At 51.2% G+C, this 17,891-nt stretch overlaps 2 long non-coding RNA genes across 2 annotated transcripts in view; one reads left to right on the forward strand and one right to left on the reverse strand.

Annotated features, from left to right (window-relative positions):
- Positions 1–212: 212 nt before the first annotated feature.
- Positions 213–17,891, forward strand: part of LOC138991840 (uncharacterized) — a 287,475-nt gene continuing 269,796 nt past the window's right edge. The window contains exons 1-5 of the long non-coding RNA XR_011467732.1: positions 213–339; positions 914–1,019; positions 3,260–3,369; positions 8,395–8,542; positions 9,623–9,778. This is a non-coding gene — a long non-coding RNA (uncharacterized lncRNA). The remainder of the gene's footprint in view (positions 340–913; positions 1,020–3,259; positions 3,370–8,394; positions 8,543–9,622; positions 9,779–17,891) is intronic.
- Positions 8,494–11,693, reverse strand: LOC138991841 (uncharacterized). The gene is made up of 4 exons (XR_011467733.1): positions 11,280–11,693; positions 10,560–10,716; positions 9,481–9,729; positions 8,494–8,602 (listed from the first exon to the last, which is right to left on the reverse strand). It is a non-coding gene; the product is annotated as an uncharacterized lncRNA (long non-coding RNA).

Consider the following 17,891-nt stretch of genomic DNA (forward strand, 5'->3'; position numbering starts at 1 on the left):
CCCTGGGTGTCCTAGGCGCCGTGGCTAGTGGATTGCCAGTTGGCTGGGATCTGATGTTAGGAATGTGGGGTCTTTGGGGGAACTGCCCTCAGCTGCCAAAATGGTTCTAAATACATGAAAAGTAGGTTAACTTGCTATACTCCTTGCGTTTATTCTTCCAGCTGAAATTTTCTTGATTTTTTTTTCCCTTTCATTTTATTAGGTTAATAAAACTTGGTTTTCGAGCGTTTCCCTGCCCCAGGAGGGCAGTGGGCCCCATGTCCAATTCATCAAGTGCCTAATGAGTGGCCTCGGAGGTCCCGGCCCATCCATTCCAGGAGCTCTCTCTGCCTCGTAAAGGTGAGGCCTACGGGCTGCTCTGTATATTTTGTCTGTTGGTTTCCCAAATTCTCCTACCAGCTCAACTGTCACTTTTCAGGATTTATACGAGGCCGACGGCACCGCGGGGCAGCACCCCTCCCCAGCAGAACAGCCCTCCTCTGCCCGCTCTTCACACACACCACACACCCCACGCCATAAAACAACGCTTCTGCAATAAAGTGAAATAGAAATGTGTCGATGCTAGCATTTTAGCACATTCCAGCCAGAGGGCTGTGGGAAATGCCTTCCTCTACATGAAGGAGGGAAGTTCTGTGAAAGCCGGGGATAAAACAGCGTGAGAAAAGGCCTTTGGTGAGAAGAAATAGTCTGGTGTTTAAAATAAATAAATTAAAAATAAAACATGGGCCTGTGTGTGAGTGTGTGCATGCACTGACTAAATTCTTTATACACATACATTTATGTGGCCCTGGTTTGTGTTTTGGTGTTTTAGAGTAAGAACAGTGAGGGGGAAAAGTGGATGTTGCTTGCCCCCTGGGCCCAGTGTGTGGCTCTGTCTCCTTCTAGAACATTCTTGCCTTTCCTTCCCCTGCAGCTCATTTCCCTTTGCCAAGTTGTCGGGACCCTGCGAGCTCCAGGCTTGGGTGACGTCTGCCCCCAACACGGAGGGGAAGCTAGAATCTGGGCACCAGGAACTCGAGGTACACGTATCACTCAGGGCCCGGGAACCTGAGAGACCTGGCAAAGGTTGAGAGAGTGGGGCGGTGGCTGGGTTGCAGGGTCCCCGGGGCCAGAGGACCCCCAAATTTCCACATAGCAGTCTGGCTGGGTCTGGGTTCCTCCTCTCTGGACGGAGCCTCCAGATATCACCCGGCCTCTAACTAAACACTCCAGCGGGGCGTGCACGGTTGCTAAGAAGTGACTCCGCATGACCTGTGGCTTTTTCTTCCCTTCCTTCCTTCCCGTGGCTTCCTGAGCATGGAGGAAGGAGTGTGGAGGGGAGCTCAGCTTGTTCTGCTGGTGGTGGGAGGGAGCTAGAGAGCGGCCTCACCGGGCTCCGGCATTCTATCACCACCGCCCAAAGCCAGGGCGCAGGCCTGTCCACAGAGCTGGCTGGGGTGGGGGACTCCTTTCAGTGCCTGGGATGTGCAGAGGTGATGCTCCCAGGCTGTGGGGCGGAGGCGAGGACGACGGTCCCTCGTCTGCAGGCTCTTTCCATGGAGGAGGAGGATTCGGGAAGGTCTCTGAGGCCGGGCCGGGGTGGGGGGTGGGCATCCATAGCTGGATCACCCACGGGTGAGTGGCACCGGCCAGCACCCCCCTCCCTCCACGTGGGGGAGACACAGTGCAGATCAGATGGCTCTCAGCAGGGACCTCAGTCACCCGGCCCTGCACACCCGCATATTCCCCATGGGCTGAAGAATCTCACGTGGCTTAGGGGACCCACAGGGGAGGGAGGCTGTGAGCAGCCCATTCTAATGGGCCTTGGGGTCCAGTTCATGCCCCGTGAAGACCCTCAGCTCAGGACTGGCCTTTCTCAGTTGGCCCCCGACCCACCCCGAGGCTGCTTGAACACCGCTCTGAAGCAGGATTTCCCATGAGGAGCTGGCCTTCTCCCCCGCACGCCCTTCTTACCGGGCGCTCATTGTGCATTAGATTATCTTCTGAAAATATACTTTGAAGGGTTTTTGTTTTGTTTTGTTTTTCCTACTTGACACTCTTGAATCAAGTAGGCCATTTATCTTTTAGGCAGAAGAATTTCAACAGTTACACTGCATACTTGCTGGAGGGTCACAGTCTCAAAGCATAGAAGTAGTTTAAAAATTTTTTTCAATCAGGGTTTATTCTTCTCTTGGCTCCCCCTGTACTTTGCAGCTTTCCTACCCTCTAACTAATCCTCCCAACTGCTGCCCACCCCCACCCCCCTCATGGATCCAACCCACCTCAAGCTAAACTGAAAGGAGCATTCATGCCCAGGCCATCTGTTTGTTTAAACTCACCCTGTGTTAGTCCGTGTTAAATGCAACAGAATGGAGAAAAATGTAATTCTCTGTCGGCTTTTGATCAAAGAGAGTTTTTTTTTTTTAATTCAAGATGGATTTCTGAAGGACAATGTTATACACAGTCTGTGTGTTTCTGAGTTTCAGTGTTTAGTTGATTTCGGGGAAAATTTTTTTTCCCTTTTGATCCCAGGGAGAAAACACACACAAACACATCTCAGAGCCACAAACATTGCAAGTCGGGCCCTTTTCTGTGTCTCAGCTGAAGAGTGGAAAGGGACTGCCTTTAACTTATCAACACAGCAAGAGAATTTGAAATGCGGCGCGGCTGCTCCATGCAAACCCTTTCCAGCTTCTGTGGGAACTCAGGCGAGGTCACTCTTGTATGGGCAAATTCAGGGCCCAGCACACTCCACACCCCTCACCCCCCACCAGCTCAGAAACACGCAGGTCCACGCTCACGCCACCCTCTGATTTCTGATTTTCACCACCAGTCATTAGAAGTACATTTCTCCCCTCACTCCCTCAGCTTCGGAGCAAATGCAAATAAAAAGTGCTTAAAATGGTTAACATTTCCTGTCACCGAAGGCTTTCGTTAGGGGTGGGGGTCGCTGAGTTTTAAAGTGTATTTTCATAGGAAAACTCATTTCAGGTCTGCGGCAGGAACTCGGGCCGTTTCGCACGGCGAATTTCAGGGTTTGCGATAAGCCTGTGTCCTTTACAGGCGGTCGAATAATGCTTTATATTACGCGGGTCAGGAGAGCAGTATCCAGGTTCACACTGAGATTAACCTGGGGCCCAGCTCAGGTCACAGGAGAAAAAATTTAAATATGTCCTTTTCCCCCACCTTCCCCTCAACTGCTCACTTTCTTTTCCTTTATTGGAGAAAAAACCCAAATTTGGTACTTTAATTTGTTGTGTTTCTTCTATTGATTGTTTAGCTAGTGATTTTGCCAACTTCCTGGATGTTCACTCGAGTTCTGCACAAAGAGCCACATTTCCTTCTGGAACCAGCACTGGGACCCAGACAGAGGAGCGGACACTGGAAATTGTGAGTATTCCAGTCTGTCCTGCGGCTCTGGCCCTGGTCGTCCCCTCCCGTCAGGCCTCCCCTTTCTTTCTCTAGCGGTTAACTTTCTACGGGGCTCCCCGTCTGAACCCGCTCTGTCGGCCCTCAGCACCATTCTCAACTTTTAGGAAAAGAGACTCTACAATTTCTACACAAACATCGGATAGGAAGGGGAGGGGGAGCGTGCTTACCGATGGCAGTGACTTCAATTTTCATTTTGAGGCTCCGAAAGATGGAGAAAGTAAACAGAAGCAGGCTGGTTTATTTCAGGGGCTAACAGGGAGTCCCTGCTGAATTTACCTAATAAAACGAATTTTTTAAATTTTCATTTTCTCATTTCATTCCAGCAGAAAATGAGTTCGCTTTTATAATATCCAGATCTTTCAAACTCTATTGAGTGAGAAATTAAGTTACAAATGTAAATACCTTGGTGTGTATATATATATGAAATGAATATATATATATATATACATATATATGAAATGAAGTAATTTGTGACTGTAATGCAAATAGCAAGCCTGACTTTAAGGCTCCTAGGACACTTAAAAATTTTTATGATGCATAATAAAGGAAAATAAAATTCAGTAAAAATGTTTTTCTTTTAAAATGGATGAATTTTGATACTTAACAAATTTAATTGTAATTTTCATTTAACAAAAGTTCTTTTAAAAAATTTATTTTTCTGAACATCTTGTCAAATGTTGGGAGGATTGTAAAGAAAACATATGTTAATATTCTAGGTCACAACTGACTTCTTCCCTTTCCATAAAACTATTCCAAGGAGTATGGGAAATTGTAAAACAATGTCGTTTTCTCATGAAAAGAATACCCTGACTTTAATTACCAAGAGAAAGCAATTAATGCTCAAATTTCAAGGCCAATCCAGTGATCAGTTAGGAGCAGGAAGAAGGGGGGAAGCAAGACTGTTACTTGCGTAAGGAAATCCAGAAATCGACATCATGCAGATGTATAATCAGAATGTGATTGTATTTATAAGGAAAAGTTATATAAACTTCAAAAATGGTAGTTGTTTTGCTTAAGTGCCTGAAAAAAGAGTTTAGAATAATATTTGGGTTATCCCAGTTTTTGTGCTCTTGTGTTCCCGAAGCCTTGTTAGATTGAAGAACTCCAAAGGAACAGTGTGTGTGTGTGTTTGTAAGCGCACGCGTGCACATGCATGCTCACCTCCCCCCACAGTTCAGCCCTGAGAAAGTGTGGAGAGAAAAAGGTGGGGGCTGACTGGTGACCAAACAAACAAACAAACAAAAAAACCCCTTTCATTCTAGAAATTCATAACTCCTAGAAATTAAAAATAGCAGTTGTCTTTCTTTTTTCACCTTCTCTGGGGGTTGTTGCCTGGGAAGGGGGGATTGAGGAGAACCAGTTTTCAAAACTGCTACAGACCAATTTGTGCAAAATGGATATTGCCACTTTCCTGCACTTTTGATTATTTTGTTCTTGCTGTCCTGTCTCCGAAGTGGTGGCCTTGTACATGTTAAATACATTTTGTAAGTGGTCTAATGTGAATTGCCGAAACAGAAACCTTCCCCCTCTTAGGGAGGTTCCTTTAGTGTCCAGCAGATGGCGATGTTACTTCTAGAGTGACCCATGGGGTGGGGGTGGGGAAGATAGAGACTAAAATTCAGTCCCAGTTGTGTCAGGAACCCCTTCCCCTCTCCGGAGCCCATCCAGTGATCTCTAAAAGCAAGAAGAACAATTTTGTTGTGGCCTGGCCTGAAATGTGCCAAACCATCCGAGAGTATTAAAGTGTTAAGGCAACTGTTAATTACCAAGTGTCTTACCTTCCCGAAATGGTGTGAGGCAGCACCCAGCTAAAGCACAAACACCTTCTGGAAATGTTCAGAATGAAAATGGAAGATGGTTAGCAGCTATTTCAATATTTTATCTGTTGCCCATCTATGTTTTGTCAAGTAGAAGATCTCCTCATGGTTCTTCTGTAATGTTCATGAAGAATGTACTTGTTACAGTATTGCATAGAATCTTATTTGTGTACAAATGACCAGTTAAAATCGGGCATGTACAGATAGTGATACCAGAGTCTCACCTCGAGAAAGTCTTTTCCTTTTGAAAGTGATGAATGCACATGGGACTCCCACCCTGGACATTGTATTTTATTATATCAGCACCTGCTAAATGGTATCACCAGCTTCTTAAAGCTTTTAAACCTCCATCTCCCATGAATGAAACTCTTCTCCCACTGGAAAAGTTTCTACTTTATTCCAAAAACAAGCAAACATTTTTCTCTCCCCACTTCTTTGCTAGAGAGAATCTCAATAACGATGAGCATGTCCTTTAACATATTTAACGTTAAAATGACTTTTAAATATTTTTTGGAAATTTCAGTGTTTTGGTTCTTCATGGGACAACATGATTCCTTAATTTGATTTATATAATAATTTGCCATATCTTATTTTAATTTAAAAAGAAATAGGGTGCATGTTGATAATTATTTTAAACAAATTGGAATTCAACAATAGCAACAAAAAGATTTATTTATTTTCCTAAAAATGATGTTATCATTTGTCCTTGGCGGGGAGATAGGCAGGAATTCATTTTACTCCAAGTGTGAAATGCTATTTAAAGACATAGGAATATGTAGATGCAGCAGAGTACAATGACTTCATCCTACTGGTAGCAATTAATCATGTGTTGCTCTTTAAGAATTTAATTGAATGATATGCCAGCTTTTATTCCTGTATGTATTTACAAACTGAGCAAGATACTGACTGTTCATGACTTCAATCTATGTATTAATAAAATGATTGTGCAAAAAACCAGCTGTTTAAATAAACTCTGTTCCGCTTTAAAGATGTTGCCCTTTGGGGAGAAAGTCATTTAAGTATTGAGTGGCAGTGGCCAGTGAACAATATAGTTAAAATGAAAATAAATCTTCATGAAACTTAGTTCTAATTTTCTTGAGCAAGATACTAAACCATAAAAAATAAACATTGTTTATGGAGCCAGGTTTGTATCAAGTGAACCTCTGTAAAATGATACGAGAAAATATGGGCTTGTCTGTCTCAAGAACTTTGGTTAGCTAGCAGAACAGAGAGAGCTATTTGATACGTAGAAACCGAAGAAAGTAAAATTAGTGATTCTGGAGAGAAGTCCATTCAGATTTGTGCAGGCCCAGGGAGGTGACTGTATTAGAATTCACACACACAAAGCTGTGTCACTTGGCACCTTGGCTTAAGGGATAATTTAATTACACCACCTATTAACGCTGACTTACGTTTCTGCTCCGGCCAACCTTCTTACGATCTTGTTTATTTCCAGAAATCACGTTTGTGACAGCTCTAATAGGTCATTCAACAGCGAACATTTTCTCATTTAGTTGAAAATATTTCAGGTTTCAGACACCCAACAAGAAAAAGCACTTTCAGACTTCATGAAAATGAATAAACTTGTTCGGGGCAAGACTTTCAGAAAATGAATTCAGCAAACCTATGTGATCAACTTCAGCCTAAAATATTATGTTTCAGTTTGCCAGCCAGGCTGATGGGGCCTCAGCTGATGCAAAGATTATTGCCTCTTCTGGGCTTTCTTTTTTGTTTTTTTTTCTGGTAGACGGGCAGAAAGTGGCCCTGGTACCATCTTTGCATGTGGGTTTACAGAAAGAGCACGGGAAGCCTGGTTGCCGGCAAGCATGTTGGGCTACACATCCCTGACTTGGAGTGATGGTGCACTGTTGCAGATTCTGAGTCCTGTATTTGTAAACTTTCCACTTTTTGTTTTTTGAGAAATTCACGTTTGATCTCTGCCAGCAAACAGCCAGGGGCTGGGGGGCAGGGGTGAGATGTACTTCCCTCTTAACAGCTGAAGGCAATCAAAATGCTTATTTTGTGTTTTAGTTAAAAGGTAAAGGAGAAGAGAAAAAGACACCCAAATAAAGCAGGAGACACAGTTGACATGGAGTCATCAACCCTAAACTGGCAGTGCCAGGAATAAGCCCACAGGACACAATGCATTTTATCCCCACTCCCACCCCCTGCCCTGAAATTTTCTTGGAGGGAGCCGGGGCATCATGGGGATTCCATTTAAGGGTCAGCTAACGTGTTTAAGCTGCGTGTCAAGAGAAAGACGGCTGAAATCCTTTGTGCAAACAAGCGCCAGAAACTCAAATCCCTGCCTGTCTTCTCAGAAACAAACTTGCCCAGCGTCTTCTGTGTGGTTTGGAGAAATGATGTTGGAGGCCACTCTTCAGTGGCCTCGCATCGCCGCCTCTGCACGGAGGTGTCCAGGCAGGAGTGACGGGAGGCCCCAGACATTCCAGGCTGCTCTCCCCAGGTCTGTTCCCAGCCCGCGGTGGAGGCTGGCTTGGTGAGGAGACGGGACACGCTCTCGTCTGGGGTAGCTGAGACCAGTCCACAAGCGGGAGGCCTCCTGGGCACCCAGTCCCACGGGGCTGGGCAACTTCTCGGATAGTGCGGTCGGTGCTGCTGTTCATTTCATCACACACACGTTCTTGGAGTTCTAACCTTGCACACGCAGTCAGATGACAGATTCCCAGTTTTGATGATTTGCGAGTTGTGTTTCCCCACCGGAATCTAAACGGCATGATCGTTGCGTATCTATCCGGAGTTTGAACATGCCGGGGTCACACAGGATAACTGGATGGTGCCTCACAACGTGATGATGCGATTGGGAATGTCCTTGTCCCTTCTTGACAGTCGAGGAAACTGAGTGGGGTTCCCAGGAGGCCCAGTGTGTGTGCAGGGCTGGCAGAAGTAAGGTCTGAATCCAGGCGGGGGATCACAGTCCCCGCCTTCCAAAGCAGGACCCCAGGGGCCCTGCCAGTTCAGTACTATAGAGTGATGGCAGCTGAGTCTGAGAGGCAGGGCTGGGGCCTGAGCAGAGCGTTCAGGCAGGTTTGGGTTCCCGCAGGGCTCTGCTCTCCTTCCCTGGGGACTCTTGGTGAGGTGTTTAAGTTTCCAGAGTCTAGGTTTCCTCCTACATAAAATGGAGCTGGTGATCTTTCTTTTTCAGGTCCTGAGGATCCGAGACTGTGAATAAGAAGGCTGGACCCCTAGCATGTGTGAGATGGAGGACTGGGTCACGGCCGTCTGTGGGCTGGTTCCCGGAGCCCAGGAGCACACCGGCAGAGAGAGGGGCCGCCTGGAAACGGGTGACTCCGGTGAGTCTCTCAAATTGCTGGCGTTGATTTTCCCTCCGGCTGCCATTCCTGCCTCAGAGGCTGGAAGAAGGGAAAGCCCAGCTGTAGTAGGCACTGACTGAGTGTCCTCTGGGCATCTCCCTGTAGGCGTTTGCTCCTCGTGGGTGCTGCCTTGGGAACAGCCTGGGCCTCCCCAGGAGCCTGCTTTGGGCGTGCAGAGTCTCCCCCACCCAGCCCTCCTGGGTCCGAACCAGGGCTCTGCTTGTGTGCGCTGGCTTGGGACCAGGGAGACTGAGGCAACTTGTTCCCAGGAGGCTCCCTCTGTGCCCTCAGCCCTTCCTGGCTGGCTCTGTGCTCGGGCTGAGGGCTACATTATTCCCCTGGCTGCCTGCTGGGTCCCCAGGCTCCCTGCTGGGTCTGGCTGGTGAGAGGTGCTGGTGAGAGCTGGGAGGGAGGGTTGCAGAAGGGAGAAGCCGGGTGCCCCCCTTCCTCCTCGCCCCCTCCCCGCCTCCCACCGCCCCCTGCCCGGGCTCCCATCTCAGCAGTGTGCTGCTGCAGAGGCAGGCTCTTGCCAGCTGGGGCCCCTCTCTGTCCTTCCAGCCCCAGGGTGCCAGCAGCTTCCTGCCCATGTGATGCATATCTCCCAGCTCCCCTGGTTGGCTTCTCCGTTTTCCATCATCAGAGCAACCAGTTCCACATATTGAATTCTCTGTTTTAAATACTCAGCGAAGTTTCTGTTTTTCTTGGTTGGACCTAGTGATCCACCCAGGCTCACACCTCAAGGGGAAGGGGTCTTGGAGTCAGAGGGCTTGGACAAAGGCTCCAGCTCCCCCACTGCCTCCTGCTGGACCCTGGACAAGTCACTCCTTCTTTGCCTGGGGGAGGACCCAGGCTCAGAGAGACCCCTGTCTCCCCCTAACCCCAGTGCCTCCTCTGGCCCTGCTCTGGGCTTTTCTTACCTGTGCAGGTGGAATGCATGCATAAGTGGCCTCAGGGCTTCAGCCTTTGCTGAGGGCTTTGTAGCTCCTTCTATTAAGTGGTGGGTAGATTTCCCTGTCCCTGGAAGCTGGGTTTCACTCTGTGACTTGCTCTGGCCGATAGGGTGCTGGCAGACGTCACTCAGGCAGAAGCTTGGAGGCACACTTACCTGCCTCCACTAGTCCTTGGGCACCTCTGCCATCTGTGTGAGCAGGGCCTGAGCTCCTGGACTGAGGACGGAGAGGAGATGCTCGTTCACCCCAGCAGAACTTCAGACGAGTAAGTAGCCCAGCCAGCGTCAGCAGGGACGCCTAGCTGACCACTTCAGCCGCGGGGTGGAAATGCCCCAGGTTGTGTGCCTTTGTTACACAGCAGGATGTGCTGACTGATCCGTGTCACCGGACACTGAGCAGCTCTCTTCACTTTGCCCAAGGGCAGGGGTTGTGGTGTAAATGGGCCTTGGAATGATGTTTGCGGAGCCAGGAGCCTAGACTGAGATTCTAGCTCTGCTCCTTCTTGTCAGGTGTCCTGTGAAAGTCAGTTTGATTCTCTGGGCCTCAGGTTTGTCTTCTAAAGATGGGGATAATTGTAAGGCCTGCCTCCTGGGGGTTGGAGGGACTGAGATGGTGGATGCAAAGTGCCTGGAACATAGTTGGTGCTGGACAAACATTGTCATTATTATAAACAGAGTTAATGATAATCTCATGCTATAAAAACCAACCACCACTACCGTCTAGCCTCAGTCCTCCTCGCTGTGCTCCCTGACACACCCACAACTCTCATTCCTCCAAGGCCTCAGTGCCTTTGCACCAGCTCTTCCCTCTCCTCCAGTGTGGTTCCCTGTCCTCCAACGAGGGGCTCACCTCCTTGCCTCAGGGCTTATGTGCAGGGGATTCTGGGTATTTCGCTTCTCCTTCCTGTCCTTTTGGGCTGTTCCAGGTGACCTGGGGTGAGCATCTCTCCCAGCACGACACCTGGGCCCACGTGATGAGATGCTCCTCAGCCTTTCCTCAAGCTCGGGAGGTGTAAGGGTGTGGCGTGTGGGAGAGAAAACACAGACCTGGTAAGACGAGGCTTTGCTGTACCCCTCGGCCCTCCACCGCAGCCACTGTGAAATGACTGTGTCCCCCCTCTTGGTCAGCAGGCAGTCATTCCAGGGGAGGAAGTGTCTGTGGAGCCCGACTCTGCCCAGCACTTGGGTGGTTCTGGGTTTACAGCTGTGAACAACAGACAAGGTGGTTTCTGTCTTGGCCCTCAGTCCACGGGGAGGCCAGACATGTGCTGGACAGCTGTGGGCTTTGGGGGAGCATTGCATGGGGCACTGATGTGTAGGTAAGGGGTTTGGGGGAAGCCCTAAGATGAGCTTCTGAGTGGAGATGTGAGGGGCTCAGCCTGTGGTGGGGACGGGGCAGTGGCGTCCCCAGCACTGGCCTGGGCAAAGGGAGCATGAGGATGGAACGGGAAACAGGGAGGGTGGACGAGAGGGCACGTGATCAGAGACCATAGCCTTGGCCAGATCACCGAGGTCGGGGCAGGTAGCTGCTTTCAGCTCAGCTCCACATTCCCAGAGCCGAGCAGGCGCCATCTGGGCATCCCAGCTGCACGGACAGAGACACCGAGCCCCTATCCTGAGTGGCCAGCTCCCTCTGTCAGCACCCCGGGTGGAGGCAACAGCTCAGGGGCGCCACGATCTGTGTCACATTGTGCGTTGGGAAACCTGAAGGCTGGTTTCACTAAGAAAATTAATAGATAAACAAGCCCAAATAAATCAAATACTTACGTCAGTGAATAGAGGCACCAACTTTTCAGTGCTCCAAAGAAGACAGAGAATGCTGTGATTGAGTGGTATTGATGTCAATCCTCTCTGCTAGACAGCAGGGAGGTGGGAGTTATTTCCATGGAGACGGCCTGTCTAACCTCTATTGTGTTTACTCTCAATGATGAGGCCCTAGTATTCAGGTGCATGTGGGTCAGCTGCAGATAACAGAGGGGTGTTGTCCCCGGCGGGGGAGGCAGGGGTGGCGGACCGGGCAGGGACCCTGGTTCTCTCCATCTTCGGGGCTCTGGACCTGTGGGCTCAGGTCTGAGGTGAGTGGCACGCCTCTGAGACTCTGGCATTCCAAGAAGGATAAAGGGCCAGGGAGACGCTGCTCTGTCTTGTCCTCTGGAAGGGGCCCCCTCGGGGCAGCTCACCTCCGTCGCCCGGCTGGGACCATGTCACCTGACCACTCACTGCAAAGGAGTCTGGGAAACTGCATATTTTTAGTCGGGTCGCTTGCCAAGCCAAACAAAACCAGAATCCTGTCAACAGGGAGGAATGGGGTGGGGAACAGATGCGGTTGGGCGACCAGCAGAGGGCCGAGGTGGCGCGGGTCACATCTGACGATTACGTGACGCTCTCCTGATGCGAAGCGGAAAGAGATACTTTTCTGTACAGAAACCCTTCTGATGAGATGTTTATCTCTTCACATTCTGGATATCTCACTCATGGCCTCTTTCAAAATAAAGTGAATTAATATGTCTCTACCAGTCGGGAAAATAAAGGATTGTTGTTTGGGGCCAACGCTTCCCTTAAAAGCGAGGGGCTTCTTTTATGACTTTCAATTCACAGGGAAGGAATTTGAGGCACAGAGAGGTTGGGGGTTTGCCCAGAGTCATACGGTGTCAGAACCAGACAGGGGTCCAACCTGCAAGACTCTCCCCAGGCTCCAGGACCCCAGCCCCGTGGCTCAGGGCTGCTGTTGGGGCTTCAGGAAGGTCTCCCCAGGGTGGGCAGAGGTGGTGTGTGGGCCAGCCTGGGGGGAGGGCAGCCTGGCCGCTGTGGTCACAGCCTGGGAGGCCCTTGGGGTGGGTCTTGGGCTGCCCACTGCTTCCTTTCTCTGTTCCACACCTCTCTTGGGCTCCCGGTCAATCTGGGATTGTCTGTGAGTCGGGCCCCTGAGCTCAGAGCCGGGCCCTGGGAGGGGCTTCTCTCTGCTCCTGGCTGACAGCCTCCTCGACCTCGCTGCGCTCTGGGGCCACGGAAGGCTCTGCTGCGGGCAGCGGGCTGTGAGGTCACAGGTCAGAGCCCAGAAAGTGCCATCGGGCTGTCTGTGTTCACACCTGTCTCCACGCATCTCAGAATGGTGGGCAGCACAAGGGCCTTTGCAGGGCTGTCATGAGGGGCAACGAGGAAGGTGGTACCACGGTGGGCGGGTGCATCTGGTGGGGGTGGAGAGCAGTCACTCTCCTGCTGTCCCAGAACCCTGCTCAGCCTCCGATTCCTGGCCTGGAGCGTGGGAATGCTCTCTAGACTTACCTCAAGGGCTGCCAGGAGTGCTGCAGAGAAAGGCATTTCAATAGTTAACGTTTGCTGAGCGCTGGTCACCTGCCGGGCCTCTGCTAGACCTTTCACTGGACGTCTCTTTCATCCATAACCGGGTCAGGCCACACTGGGCGGGAGCAGTGAGTATCAAATGTCTGCCCACTCTGGCGCCGAGCGACCCTCTCCTGAGTCCTGGCTCCCCTGCACCCAGCACAGAGAGGGCGGGTCCCCAACAAATGCCCCTTCCTGACTCGCAGGCTCTTTGCATGTCACAAATAAGCAATGGCATCTTCCCACAGCCCACTCCTCAAAACCCAGTTGTAAAGTGAGTGATAAAATAGGTTAGGAAAATGCAATTCAGAAATTACATTACAGTAAAGTTGTATTTCTGAAAAGGGCTGTCAGCGAGGTCACGTCAATGATGAACAGTCTGCCATAGAAGTAAGACACAAGGAGCCCTATCCCGAGCGGCCATTAAATTGGAGAAGTGGCATGCAGTCCTCTCGGGGGGCCACTATGAACACGGGGACCCTGCCATGGTGTGGCCACACTGCCCAGACAAGGTCACTCTTCTGTTTATTGCAGTCAGCTTTTTCATCTTAGGTCCACTTTATGGTTCAACAAACATTTAATTAACGTTCCATTTCTCATTTTAGAATGTTGAAGGCTTTAGGGCGTTATATGGAGGGAAAGTTTTCTGAAGAGAGTTGCTCAGGGAACTCTGACCTCACTATGCCTTCCTTTCTCTGGACAGGTCCCCGGGCCGCCCAGTGTCCATTGTCAGACCTTGGGGTGCTGTCCTGGGGCTCAAGTCATATTGTTAGCTGGCAATGGTGTTTCCCTCTCACAAAAGGAATTTTGAGATGAAAGCTTCCCTAGCTGACACAAATGCCAGTTAGAAATGTGTTAAGCTCCACATCACAAAGAGTCCACCTTGAAGTGCCTTAAGCCAGCCTGGAGTCATTCTCCTCACACAACAAGACGTCTGGAGGAAGGCAGCTGCTGGCCTTGGTTCATTTGCTCGACAAAGGCAAGCCAGCATCTCATATGGCTTGTGTCAGGGTCCTGGGGCTGCTGTGACAAATGACCGTAGACCTGGCCACTTAAACCAACACAGATGTTTTCTCTCAGAGTTCTAGGGGGCAGAAGTCTGGCGTGGACCTCACGGGGCTCTGTTCCTCCTGGAGCCCACTTCCTGGCCTACTCCTGTGCCCCTTGGCTCCTGGCTCCTGCCTGCACCTCCAGACCAGCTCTGCATCTCCCCCTTTCTTCATCACAGCTCTTCTCTGACTTCTTCTTCTTCCATTTCACACTGTTAAGGACCCTGTTATTACACTGGGCTCATGTGGGGAAGTCCAGGATGTCCTCTGCATTTCAAGGTCAGCTGATTAGAAACCTTAATTCCCTTCTGCCATATTGCCTGACATTTTGGCAGGTTCTGGGAATTAGGATGTGAGCATTTCTTGTCGGGGGGTGGGGGGATGGGGCAGTATCATTCTGTCTGCCACATTTCCATTGCCTGTCCTGTTACAGTCTGAAGATGACTGCTGTATCTCCAGACATCACATCTATATTTGAGGGGAAGGGGTGGAACAGGTTTCCAGGACTGCACCAGCAGGGTCTCAGTCTTTTTATCAGAAAAGCAAAAGGTTTCCCAGAAGTGTCCCAACAGATTCTTTTGACGTCTCATGGGTCAGAAGTGGGTCACTGACTGAGTCTAGCTGCAAGGGAGGCTGGTAAGGTACACAGTCGGGAGAAGGTGGGCATCAGAGACTGTGGGAAGCACACCCACAAGGTCTGCCACAGCCCCCTTCCCACACTCCTGTTTATTTCAGCAGCTCCTCCCAGGGAGGGCACCAGGAGGGAGGAAGTGGTGGCTTCCAGGGCAGGGCTTCTAAACTTTCCAGTGGGATGTGGTTCACAGGAACTCTCAGAGCTCTAAACAGAGACCTAAAATCTCCCCCTGAAATTGTGGAGAAGGCTCTGGGCTTTGGAGTTGGTTTTCATGGGTTCCAGAACCTTCTAGACTTGGGAACAAGAGAGGATATGCAACTCATGGGGCTCCTGGAGGTTCTCAGAGCTCAAGTGCCCTGGGGCATGTGCAGCATGTCAGAGAGGCAGGCACTCTTGGGCATCAGCCTGGCAGAGGGAGGTGTGACTCCCCTGCACCCCCTGCCCACCCCAGGCTTCTGTTTCACGGGGTCAGCTCTGTCCTGACTAAAGGACTCAGTGCACTTTGAACCAGGTGGCCCCACTAGGGTTCTGAGGGTGTCAGCACCTCCACTCTGCCTGGAGAGCAGGGACAGGTGCTGGGTTCCTAGCTGGGCTCTGCCTCCCACCCCTTATTGTTGAGTTCCCCCAAGACACACTGGCTCTGCCCCCAGCTCATTCAGTGTACCTGGCGGGAAGGAAGCAGACCTTGTGGGCAGCATGGGTCCCTCAAGAGGCAGGAGGCTCGACCTCGACAAGCATGGAGCCGCATCCTGCCTGTTCTGGATACCACATGCTCTGAACCACCTGGGAAATGAAATCTGAGTCAATTAGACTTTTGCTTTCTAACCCCCCATCAACTAGTTGCCTTGCTGGCATCCTCTGGGGACACAGGGGAACGGGGGAAGGGACTTCCCGGAGAGGTCCTGAGGGCTGGGTCCCTGCACTGGGGAGGCATGTGCTTCCCTGGTGACTGCTGGGTGACGCTGCACAGATGGCTTGACTTCTCTGAATGTCAGTGGCCTCGACTGTTGGGGGTCAGACGACAGCACCACCCTCCCAGGGCATCGTATGGGAAGTGTGCTGTAAGTACTGGCTTTCAGGCTTGTGGGTTTTTTTTTTATTTTTTAATCATTTGTGACCTGCGCAAACAAACACTCAGCATTTGGATTAAACTGAGCTGTGATTGGCTGAGGGCTGGACCAGGTGACACGGGAAAGTGCTGAGGATGTAAACGCAACATTGATCACCCCAAAACCTGGAGGAGGGAATGGCAGTAGGTCCCACCTGTAGCCCCATTTTGCAGGTGGGGAAACTGAGGAGCAGAGAGGCAAGGCCACTTGCCCAGCGCCCCACGACCAGCCAGAGGTAGGGTGTGCTTGAAGATTAGTCAGTCAGAGGGCTGACTTCAGGGATGAGCAAAGGGTGAGAGATGCAAGGTGAGAGGTGCGAGGAACAGGGTGAGAGGTGAGGGGTGAGAGGTGCAGGGTGACAGGTTAGAGATGAGAAGAACAGGGTGAGAGGTGAGAGGTGCAGGGTGCAGAGTGCCGTGTGGAGCTTCCGGCAGTGTTAGCCTCGGGCATCTTTCTCACGTTCCTCCAAGCTCCCTGCCAGCTCTTTTGTCCCCAGGGAGAGGCTGGGCAGTGAGAACCTGGGAATTCTCTTATCTCTGCCGAGCAGGATGCGTCCTGTATTGTGTCCCCACCGAGGTTTCCAGGCACCGTGATGAGCTTGCAGATTTTGGCGGGCGATTGCTTTGGGGGGGCTGTGTTTTGTTTGCCAGGTCCCCGCGCGCGGCCGGCTCACGTCCCTGGCCTTTTCAGCTCCTCTGCGGGCCCTCCCCAGCAGAGCTCTGTGAAATGGCAGGGGTGAGTTCCTGCCTGCTGCAGTTTCCGCCCATTCTTTCTGTAGGGGCAGCGGGTGGGTTCCCTGCCGAGGGGGCTGGGGGTCGCAGTGCCCCGTACGGCCCTTGGGGGCGCTATGCAGGGCTGGGCGAGGGCCTGCCTGCCTGGCCTGGGCTAGGTTTTTGTCCTCCCACCTCCCATCAGTGCTAACATCTGAAAGATGCTCTTATCAAGCCACAGAATGTGCATGGAAGCGGTAATTAATCTACTTTTGTGATGGAGTTGGGCAGTACTGTTTGTTTGAAGATGCAGAACCTCAGGCCGCAGGTTTCAGAATCAGACTCATTCAAGTGGGCTGGGATCCATCATACGCAGTTTACACCAGGCAATTCTTCTGACCTGGAACAGTTGGGGAAAGGCTGGCCTGGCAGCTTGGGCAGGCTCTGGAGTCAGACAGGCTGAGATTCCTCCCCACTGCTACCCGTCCTGGTCATCCTGAGTCTTGGAGCCTCTCAGAACCTCAGTCTCCTCCACTGACTGGGGATGATGTTATCAGTCTTACAGGGCAGTCGGGAGACATCCTAGGGTGCTTTGCACACAGCCAGCACAGACAGTGGGTTCAGGAAAGGATTAATTCCCACTGCCCATAGTGATGTTCTGTGACAGAACCTTCCTCACAAAGCTTCTGATAATCGTAAACACGGGGCAGACCACGCTGAGCTCAGAGGGCTGAAGTCAAAAGCTGAGACAGGCTGTTTTGAGCACCTTCTGAGGCCTCATTTTAGAAGCCAGAGCTCTTTGCATTGGGAGTTTCCAAATGTCGACAGTAATACAAGGGACTCAAGTCCTTGCTGTTCTCTGGCACCCTGAATCGAGAAACGTGGAGTGAGCCTGGGATTCTCAGAGCTGATGTGTCAGGGCCCGAGAGAGACTGGCCCTTCTTAGGACATAGTGAGTTAACAAAGTGAGTGAAGTGTGAGAGAAGTGTCACACTTGGTCGTGTCCAACTCAGAAGAGACTAGGCAAATGCTCGTGTTTCTCACGAGGAAACCTTACAGCAGTGAGGACGAAATCCTGCAAGACCCGTCAGAGGCAACCCGTTAGATGGGGGCAGTGAGCCCCTCCTGGGAATGGGGGTGGCAGCAGAGGAAGTGCCGGGGCGAGCCCCACACGGTCCCACCACATTCCTCTGGTGCCCGGGTCTTCCTGCGTGAGGCCAGGCACTAGTCCCGACGTCACCGGTCCCCGAGGAGCAAGTGCAGTCCGATGCAGAGGCCCGCAGGCGGAACCAGGGCTGGTGACAGTGGTGGTGGTCCAGCTTTTCCGCAGATAGAGAAGCTGCAGGGGCCGGGAGGGATTCCTCACTTGCACCAGGACCTCGTGATGCCTCGTGGGGCTGGGATTTGAATTTGGGCCTTTGGGAGATCCACACCGCCATCCAGTCTGTGAAAAGACAGGCATGGAGCTGGTGGAAGAGGCCGGAGCCGGTGGCTTGATTGTCTAGCAGTCAGCAGGTTCTTGGGTGATGGGGGAG

The sequence above is a fragment of the Bos mutus genome, chromosome 18 (assembly GCF_027580195.1).
Source record: "Bos mutus isolate GX-2022 chromosome 18, NWIPB_WYAK_1.1, whole genome shotgun sequence".
NCBI lineage: Eukaryota > Metazoa > Chordata > Mammalia > Artiodactyla > Bovidae > Bos > Bos mutus.